General features: G+C 43.1%; 2 non-coding genes across 2 annotated transcripts; one reads left to right on the forward strand and one right to left on the reverse strand.

The window, feature by feature from the left end:
- Window positions 1–1,717: 1,717 nt before the first annotated feature.
- trnar-ucu (transfer RNA arginine (anticodon UCU)) lies at window positions 1,718–1,808 on the reverse strand. The gene is given in 2 exon segments: window positions 1,718–1,753; window positions 1,772–1,808. It is a non-coding gene; the product is annotated as a tRNA-Arg (tRNA).
- A 6,337-nt stretch (window positions 1,809–8,145) lies between these two features.
- On the forward strand, window positions 8,146–8,218 carry trnaf-gaa (transfer RNA phenylalanine (anticodon GAA)). The gene has a single exon. It is a non-coding gene; the product is annotated as a tRNA-Phe (tRNA).
- The last annotated feature ends 386 nt before the right edge of the window (window positions 8,219–8,604 follow it).

Here is an 8,604-nt window from a genome sequence, read left to right on the forward strand (position 1 = left end):
ATCTAGGCTACCTCTGCCCATCTGAATTTTCCAATCTATATGTAGATTAAAACCCCCCATAATTATCACAGTACCTTTCTGACAAGCTGCCATTATTTCTTCCTTTATCTCCCATCCGACAGTGTGGTTAATGTTAGGAGGCCTGTACACCACTCCCACATGTGACTTCTTGCCTTTATGATTTCTCATTTGTACTCAAACTGCTTCTGCATCCTGATCTCCAGAACTCTGGTCATCCCTCTCTATTACGCTAATACCATCATTAATTAACAGAGCTACCCCGCCACCTTTTCCTAGCTTCCTGTCCTTCCAAAATGCCATGTCACCTCCAATATTCTCATCCCAATCTATGTCGCCCTGCAGCCATGTCTCTGTAATGACTATCAGATCGTACTTATTTATTCTATTTGTGCTCCCAGTTCATCTGTTTTGTTTCAAATGCTCCATGCATTCAGATACAGAGCATTTAGTTTTGTCCTTTTATTATTTTTGTCACCTCTAGCCTTATCTGTCGATTTACTCTTAGATTTGTACATTCTGTCCCTTCCTGTCACAGTCTGTTTATCATTTCCCATATTTATACCTTTCTCTCTTGCCTTGTCTCTCCTCCTTGATTCACCATATCTTCCCAAATTTGATCCCTTGCCCCCACTATTCAGTTTAAAACCGTCTCTACGTCCCTCGTTATGTGGCTCGCTCGAACACCGGCACCAGCACGGTTCAGGTGTAGACCATCCCAACGGTACAGCCACCTCTTTCCCCAGTACTGGTGCCAATGCCCCACAAACCAGAACCCACTGCTACCACACCAGTCTTTCAGCCGCACATTACTTTCTCTAATCTTATTTGTCCTATGCCAATTTGCACATGGCTCAGGTAATAATCCAGAGATGATTAACTTTGAGGTTCTGCTTCTTAATTTGGTGCCTAGTTCCTCATACTGACTTTGCAGAACCTCTATCCTTGTCCTGCCTATGTCTTTGGTACTGACATGGACCACGACGACTGGATCCTCCCCGTCCCATTGTATGTTTCGCTCCAGCCCTGAGCAGATGTCCTGAATCCTGGCATCGGCAGGCAACACAGCCGTCTGGACTCTTGCTTTTGCTGCAGAGAACAGAGTCAATCCACCTTACTATACTGTCCCCTACTACCACTACATTCCTTTTTTCTCCCTCTTTGAGCCACAAACACTTACTGCAGACGTGTTTGCCCTGGATCACACTGGCATCCAGGAACTCCCACATGCTGCAGCTGTGACACATCACTTGTCCTGTCATCCTTAACGTGTTTCAATTAACTACTTAAATATTTTATTCAATTATTCATTTCATTGCATATTTTATTAAACTTACCACTAGTTTGTTTACTATTTTAAACGTTAGGCCTAAAATGGATCTTAATCACTTACCAGATGCGCATCAAGCAGGTCGGTTCTTCCAAACCAATCAACGACCTGCTTGCCTGTGATGTCACAGCTTACCAGATCCTCACCAAACAGCTCCTTCCACTGCACCGAAGAAAGAACCAAATCCTGTATCCTCACCCCAGCGGCTCTCTGTTGCCCTGCTCTCACTCTCCATTGTGACGTCACTCCTCGATTTTTTTTTTTCCCCTGCTCTGCTCCTCTCTCTCTCGCTCTGTCACCGAGTCTGTGCTTTTGGCACATTTCTTCATTTGTTGTTCCGTTGTGCTCCTCTGTTTCTGGTCCAAAATCTGACTCTGGTGGGACTTAAACCCACAACCTTTGAATATCATCTTAATTATTATTTAGAAGTCCAACACGCTATCCATTGCGCCACAGAGCCTCACACATTTGTTTGGACATCACTAAGGCCTTTGATCTTGTCAGCAGAGACGGCCTCTTCAAACTGCAATGGAACATAGGCTGCCCTCCTGACCTCTTGGGCATCATCTCTTCTTTCCACGAGAACATGCACAGTTCCATCAGTTACAATGGAGCAACATCAGACGCTTTCAAGATCAGCAGTGGGGTAAAGCAGGGCTGCGCGCTGGCGCCAACTCTCTTCGGAACACAGGAACATAGGAGTCAGCTATTCAGCCCGTCGAGCCTGCTCTCTCATTCAATTCGATCATTGCTGACCACCTACCTCAAAGCCCCTTTCCCATGCTATCCCCATATCCCTTGATCTCATGAGTATCAAGATTTCTATCAATTTCTGTCTTGAACATGCTCAATGATTGAGCTGCCACAGCCCTCTGGGTCACAGTATTCCAATGATTCACCACCGTCTGAGTGAAGAAATGCCACCCATCTCAGTTTTAAATGGCCTACTCCTTATTCTGAGACGATGTCCTTTGGTTTTAGACTCACCAACCAGGGCAAACATCCTGTCTACATGCACACTGTCACGCCCTGTAAGAATTTTGTCAGTTTCAATCAGATCACCTCTCATTCTTCGAAACTTTAAGGAATACAGGCCCAGTTTCCTCATAAGACAATCCCACCATCCCAGGGATTAGTCTGGTGACATAAAAACAAGAAATACTGGAACCACTCAGCAGGTCTGGCAGCATCTGTGAAAAGAGAAGCAGAGTTAACGTTTCAGGTCAGTGACCCATCTTCGGAACTGACATATATTAGAAAAGTCACAGGTTATAAGCAAGTGGGGTGGGGGTGGGGCAGGAGATAACAAAGGAGAAGGTGTAGATTGGACAAGGCCACATAGCTGACCAAAAGTTCATGCAGCAAAGGCAAACAATATGTTAATGGTGTGTTGAAAGACAAAGCATTCGTACAGATTAGGTGTTAATGGACTGAATATTGAACAGCAGGAAGTACAAACCTGAAAAAAAACAGTAGGTAAGCAAACTGAACAAACTGAGGTGAAATGAAATAAATGCAAAAAAAAGATTAGTCTGTTGACCCTCTGTTTCACCCCCTCTCTGGCAAGTGTATCCTTCATAAGATGAGACTAAACTGTACACAATACTCCAGTGCGGATTCACCAAGGCTCTATACAATTGCAGCAAGACATCTTTACTCCTGTACTCATGACCCCTCGTGTGGGTACAACATACCATTTGCCTTCCTAATTGATTGCTGCACCTGCACAAGAGCTTTTAGTGTCTCAGGAACAAGGACACCCAGGTCCCTTTGGACATCGACACTTCCCAACCTCTCACCATTTAAGAAATACTCTGTCTTTCTGTTTATTCTACCAAAGTGAATAACTTCACACTTATTCACATTATATTCCATGTTCTTGCCCATTCACTTAGCCTCTCCAGGTCCCCTGGAAGCCTCTCTGCATCCTCCTCACAACTCACACTTCACCGAGCTTTGTGTCATCTGCAAACTTGGAAATATTACATTTAATCCCCACATCCAAATCATTTATATAGGTTGTTAACAGCTGTGGCTCCAACACTGATCCTTGCAGTACCCCAATAGTAACAGCCTGCCATCCTGAGAAGGACCCGTTATTCCCGCTCTCTGTTTTCGGTCTGTTAACCAATTCTCAATCCATATCAGTATATCATCCCCAAGCCTATGTGCTCTAATTTTGTTTACTCACCTCCTGTGTGGGACCTTACCAAAGGAAAATACAAATACCACACATCCACTGGTTCTCCTTTATCTGTTCTATAGGTAACATCCTCAAAAATCTCAACAGGTTTTTCAAACCTGTTTTCCTTTTCATAAATCTATGTTGACTCTGCTCAATCATGTCATCATTTTCGAACTGTCTAGTTATCACATCCTTTATAATTGGCATATTCTTCTCCATGCTGCTATTGTACACTTTCAATTACTCAGATATAGGTGTTCACCTGCACATCAGAGCTGACGACAAGCTGTTCAACTTGGCAAGACTGTGCGCCAAGACCAAAGTGGGTAAATTCCTAGTCTGTGAGTTGCTATTTGCTGATGATGCTGTGCTGACATCCCATAATGAAGTTCAGTCACAGCAGCTTGTAGATCGGCTCTCCCTGGCCTGCAAAGAGTTTGGACTGACAATCAGCATCAGGAAGATGAAAGTTACGGGCCAGGACGGAGAGACTCCACTTTCCATCAACATCGACAACCTCACTTTGGAGGTTGTCAACAGCTTCACATACCTTCAATCAACAATCACCAGCAATCTGTCCCTTGATGCTGAAATCAGCACCAGGATTTCCAATGCTGCAGCTGTCATGTCAAAGTTGAGAAGACAAGTGTGAACCGACAGCAAACTGACCGAAAATACAAAGCTCCACGTGTACCAGTCTTGTGTTCTCAGCACCCTCCTTTATAGTAGAGAAGCATCAACAACTTATACAAGCCAAAAAAAGCGGCTGAACAGCTTCCACCTCCACTGCCTCAGATGGATACTGGGCATCTCCTGGCAGGACAGAGTGCCGAATGCGGAAGTACACCAGCATGCAGGGATCCACAGCATGTTTGCCCTCTTGAGTCAGCGGTGACTCTGTTGACTGGGCCAAATGGATGACGGTCACATTGCCAAATACATGTTCTATGGTGAGCTTGCAAACAGCATGAGATCAACAGGTCAGGGAAAAAAATCAAGTCCTTTGGAGATGTTTGAGTTAATTCAGGAGAGTGGGCATGGATTTATCAATGGGAGTTCATGCTTGACGAATCTAACTGCATTTGTTGATAAACTATCTGAGAATACTGATGAAGGGAATGCAGTGGATGTTGTTTATATGGATGTTACGAAAGCATTTTTTAAAGTTCCACATAAAAGGGTGGTTAACAAAATTGGGGTTCATGGATTAGGAGGGTCAGTGTCCATTTGGATAGTAAATTGTTTTAAAGACTGAAAACAGCGAGTCATATTAAATGGTTCTTGGTCAGACCGGAGGATAGTCGACAGTGGTGTTCCCCAAGGGTCAGTGCCAGAACCACTGCTTTTTTTGTTAAGGTTAAGTGACTTGGATCTTGGAATACAGAGTAGAATCTCAAAATATACCGATGACACCAAACTTGGAGGAGTGGCAAACAGTGAGGATGATATGAACTGCCTGCAACAGGACAGTGATAGGCTAGCAGAATGGGCAGACAGGTGGCAGATGGAATTTAATAGTGACAAGTGTGAGGTGATGTATTTTGGCATAAGGAATAGGGAGAGGCAATATATACTTAATGGCACAGTTATAACGAGTGTGCTGGAATAGAGAGACTTGGGGTTCATGTGCACCGATCTTTGAAGGTGGCAAGACATATTGCGAGAGTGGTTAGCAAAGCATATGGGATCTTGGGCTTTATAAATAGAGGCATTGAGTACAAAAGCAGGGAAGTTATGCTGAACCATTATAAAACTCTGGTTAGGCCCCAATTGGAGTGTTGCTTCCAGTTCTGCTCAGCAGACTTTAGAAAGAATGTGAGGGTCCTTGAGAGGATGCAGAGGCGATTTACCAGAATGGATCCAGGGATGGGGGATTTTAGTTACAAGGTTAGGTTGGAAAAGCTAGGATTATTCTGCCTATATCAAAGGAGATTGAGTGGAGAATTGATAGAGGTGTATAACACCTCTAGAGAACAGGCCATCCTGGACTGGGTATTGTGTAATGAGAAAGGATTAGTTAACAATCTTGTTGTGTGGGGTCCCTTGGGGAAGTGCGCCCATAATATGATAAAATTCTTCATTAAGATGGAGAGTGAGAGAGTTGATTCCGAGACTAGGGTCCTGAATCTAAACAAAGGAAACAATGAAGGTATGAGGCGGGAGTTGGCGATGATAGATTGGGGAACGTTACTTAAAGGGTTGACAGTGGATAGGCAATGGCTAGCATTTAAAGAGCGCATGGATGAATTACAACAATTGTTCATTCCTGTCTGTGCAAAAGTAAAACAGGAAGGGTGGCTCAACTGTGGCTTACAAAAGACATTAAGGAAAGTATTAGATCCAAGGAGGAGAAATATAAAATGGCCAGAACAAGCAGCAAACCTGAAGATTGTGAGCAGTTTGGAATTTAGCAGAGGAGGACAAAAGGATTGATTAAGAAGGGGGAAATAGAGTATGAGAGTAAGCTAGCAGAGAACATAAAAACTGACTGTAAAAACTTCTCTAGATATGTGTCGAGAAAAAGATTAGTGAAGACAAATGTGGGTCCCTTACAGTCAGAAACGGGGGAATTTATAATGGGGAACAAAGAAATGGCAGACCAATTAAATACATACTTTGGTTCTGTCTTCACAAAGGACGATACAAATTACCTCCCAGAAATGTTGGGGAACATAGGGTCTCATGAGAAGGAGGAACTGTATGAAATCTGTATTAGTAGGGAATGATTGGGAAATTGATGGGATTGAAGGCCGATAAATCCCCAAGGCCTGATAATCTGCATCCCAGAGTACTTAAGGAGGTGGCCCTTGAAATAGCAGATGCATTTCTGGTCTTTTTTCAAAATTCTGTAGACTCTGGAACAGTTCCAATGGATTGGACGGTAGTTAATGTAACTCCACTATTTAAAAAAAGAGGCAGAAAGAAAACAGCGAATTATATACCGGTTAGCCTGACATCAGTCGTGGGGAAAATGCTGGAGTCCATTATAAAAGATGTAATAGCAGAGTGCAATAATAACTCGTCTCCACTCCTAGTATTTCTAAATCCCACACATTCACTATAATGTGAACAATTATTTCCTGTTGTGTCTCTCTCAGATTTGTAAACTTCACTGTATTGGAGTGAGGTGACATCTACTGGCGGGAAGCAAGAACTGCAATTAAGCAGCAGAAACTCCACAGTCTGTCAGGGTTAAAGAAACATTGCAATGTGAGGAAACAGCGAAGTGGTTTGATTGGGTAGATGGAGACATGATTCCACTTGTGGTGGTGTCTGAAGCAAAGGCCAGAAATACAAAATTGTCATTAATAAAAGAAATGAGGAATTCATGAAAAATGTAGTAACGTAGTGAATGGTTAGAATGTGGATAGAATAGAAAGTGAGATTGGATGAACAGAAGCAGTCTGAAAGGATGGCTGAAACAAAAGGTGATTGCCCTGAAACGTTAACTGTGTTTCTGTCAGCACAGATGCTGCCAGAGCTGCTGAACATTTCCAGCACTTTCTGTTTTTATTTCAGCATATGCAGGATGTTGCTTTGATCTGAAAAAAAAATGGATGATTGGCTGGGGGGGTTCCAGTGAAATTCCACAGCAGCTAAAGGAACCTGACTGGTCAGTGGCTCGTTGGTCTAGGGGTATGATTCTCGCTTAGGGAATGTGGTTGATTAACATGTAAGAAATCCCGGCTTTTAATCCCAGATGAGCTCTGGCCTGCTGGCATTTTTAGATTAAGGTTATCTATTGGTTTCAGCCTTGCAGAAGGTGGAATTGACTTCCAAACAGAGCTGGCATGAGGACCAGACAACTGGATTCAAAGAGCTTGTCGACAAAATTGCAATTAAATGAATGCACAGATAGCCAAGTGGGAATATAAAGTTGTTGCTGTAATTGTGACCTGACTCCAAAAACAACAGGACTGGAATGGAATGGAATTCTTCAGTGTTTCTGTTGTTTGGCTTGCATTGACTCATCGATTTTCTTGTTTTTCACTTTGTCGATGCCTTTGAATAATTGTGGATCCTTCTTCAGGGTGTCTTCTTTCACCAGGTAGTTCTGACCTCTGATGATGTTGATTGTAATCAGCTTCAATTCGCTGATAGTTTTGGAAGTGAGCAGATTTCCTTTGCTTGAGTCTACAACATGGAACTCAGTCTGACATGTGGACCCATGGGAGGATTTGAATGCCATCCCTGCGTTGGAGTTGCATCCATCCAATCAGAGACCGAGTAGAAGTGACAGTTCTGTCAGTCGAATATGAGACTTTTGATGGCAGGGTTGTGAGTTTGAGTGCCATTCTGTTTTTCCCTTTTTTAAGGCTTCATGAGCAGAGAGTACAGGGAGTGTTTGAAATGAGCAAGTCTCGCTTTGATTCAGGACTCTTAACTCTCAGCAGCATCTCACTATGAAAGATTGAATTTGATCTCATTTCATTCTCAGCTCGGGGTCTGTGCGGCTCAGTGGCACTTCTGGCTGTCTCCCGCTTCACAATCCATCAGTACTGAGAAAGCAATGGGGAACATTACTCAAATGTCGTGTTCTTTAATTTTTTGGAAAACTTGAATGTATGTATTTTCTTCCAAAACAAGGAAACCAAGCCACTGTTAATGTGGAGCTGAAATAGCTCAGTTGGGAGAGCGTTAGACTGAAAATCTGAAGGTCCCTGGTTCAATCCCGGGTTTTAGCAATTTCGCTTCCTTATGCGTCCCTTGCCTTGGTTCTGATTTTCCAGTTGCACAATTTACTTTGAGATTATTTCCCAAGCACCAGTGGATTGAATTTGAGAAACAACACAGAGTCATTTACAACACAGAAGGTGGTCATTTGGCCTATCACGTCCATGCTGGCTCTCCCCGGAGCAATCTAGTCAGTTCCACTCACCAGCTCGATCCCTTTCCTCCTGCAAGTTTCTTTCCTTCAAGTATCCATCCAATTTCCTTTTCAAATCATTGATTGTCTCTGCTTCCACCACACTCGTGGGCCAAGACATTACCACCCACAACATAAAAAATTCCACCTCATCAAGGATGGGAAATACTTACATCTTCTATATTTGCTTATTCTCTATTTCTA

Source organism: Heterodontus francisci, unplaced genomic scaffold, assembly GCF_036365525.1.
Source record: "Heterodontus francisci isolate sHetFra1 unplaced genomic scaffold, sHetFra1.hap1 HAP1_SCAFFOLD_75, whole genome shotgun sequence".
Lineage (NCBI taxonomy): Eukaryota > Metazoa > Chordata > Chondrichthyes > Heterodontiformes > Heterodontidae > Heterodontus > Heterodontus francisci.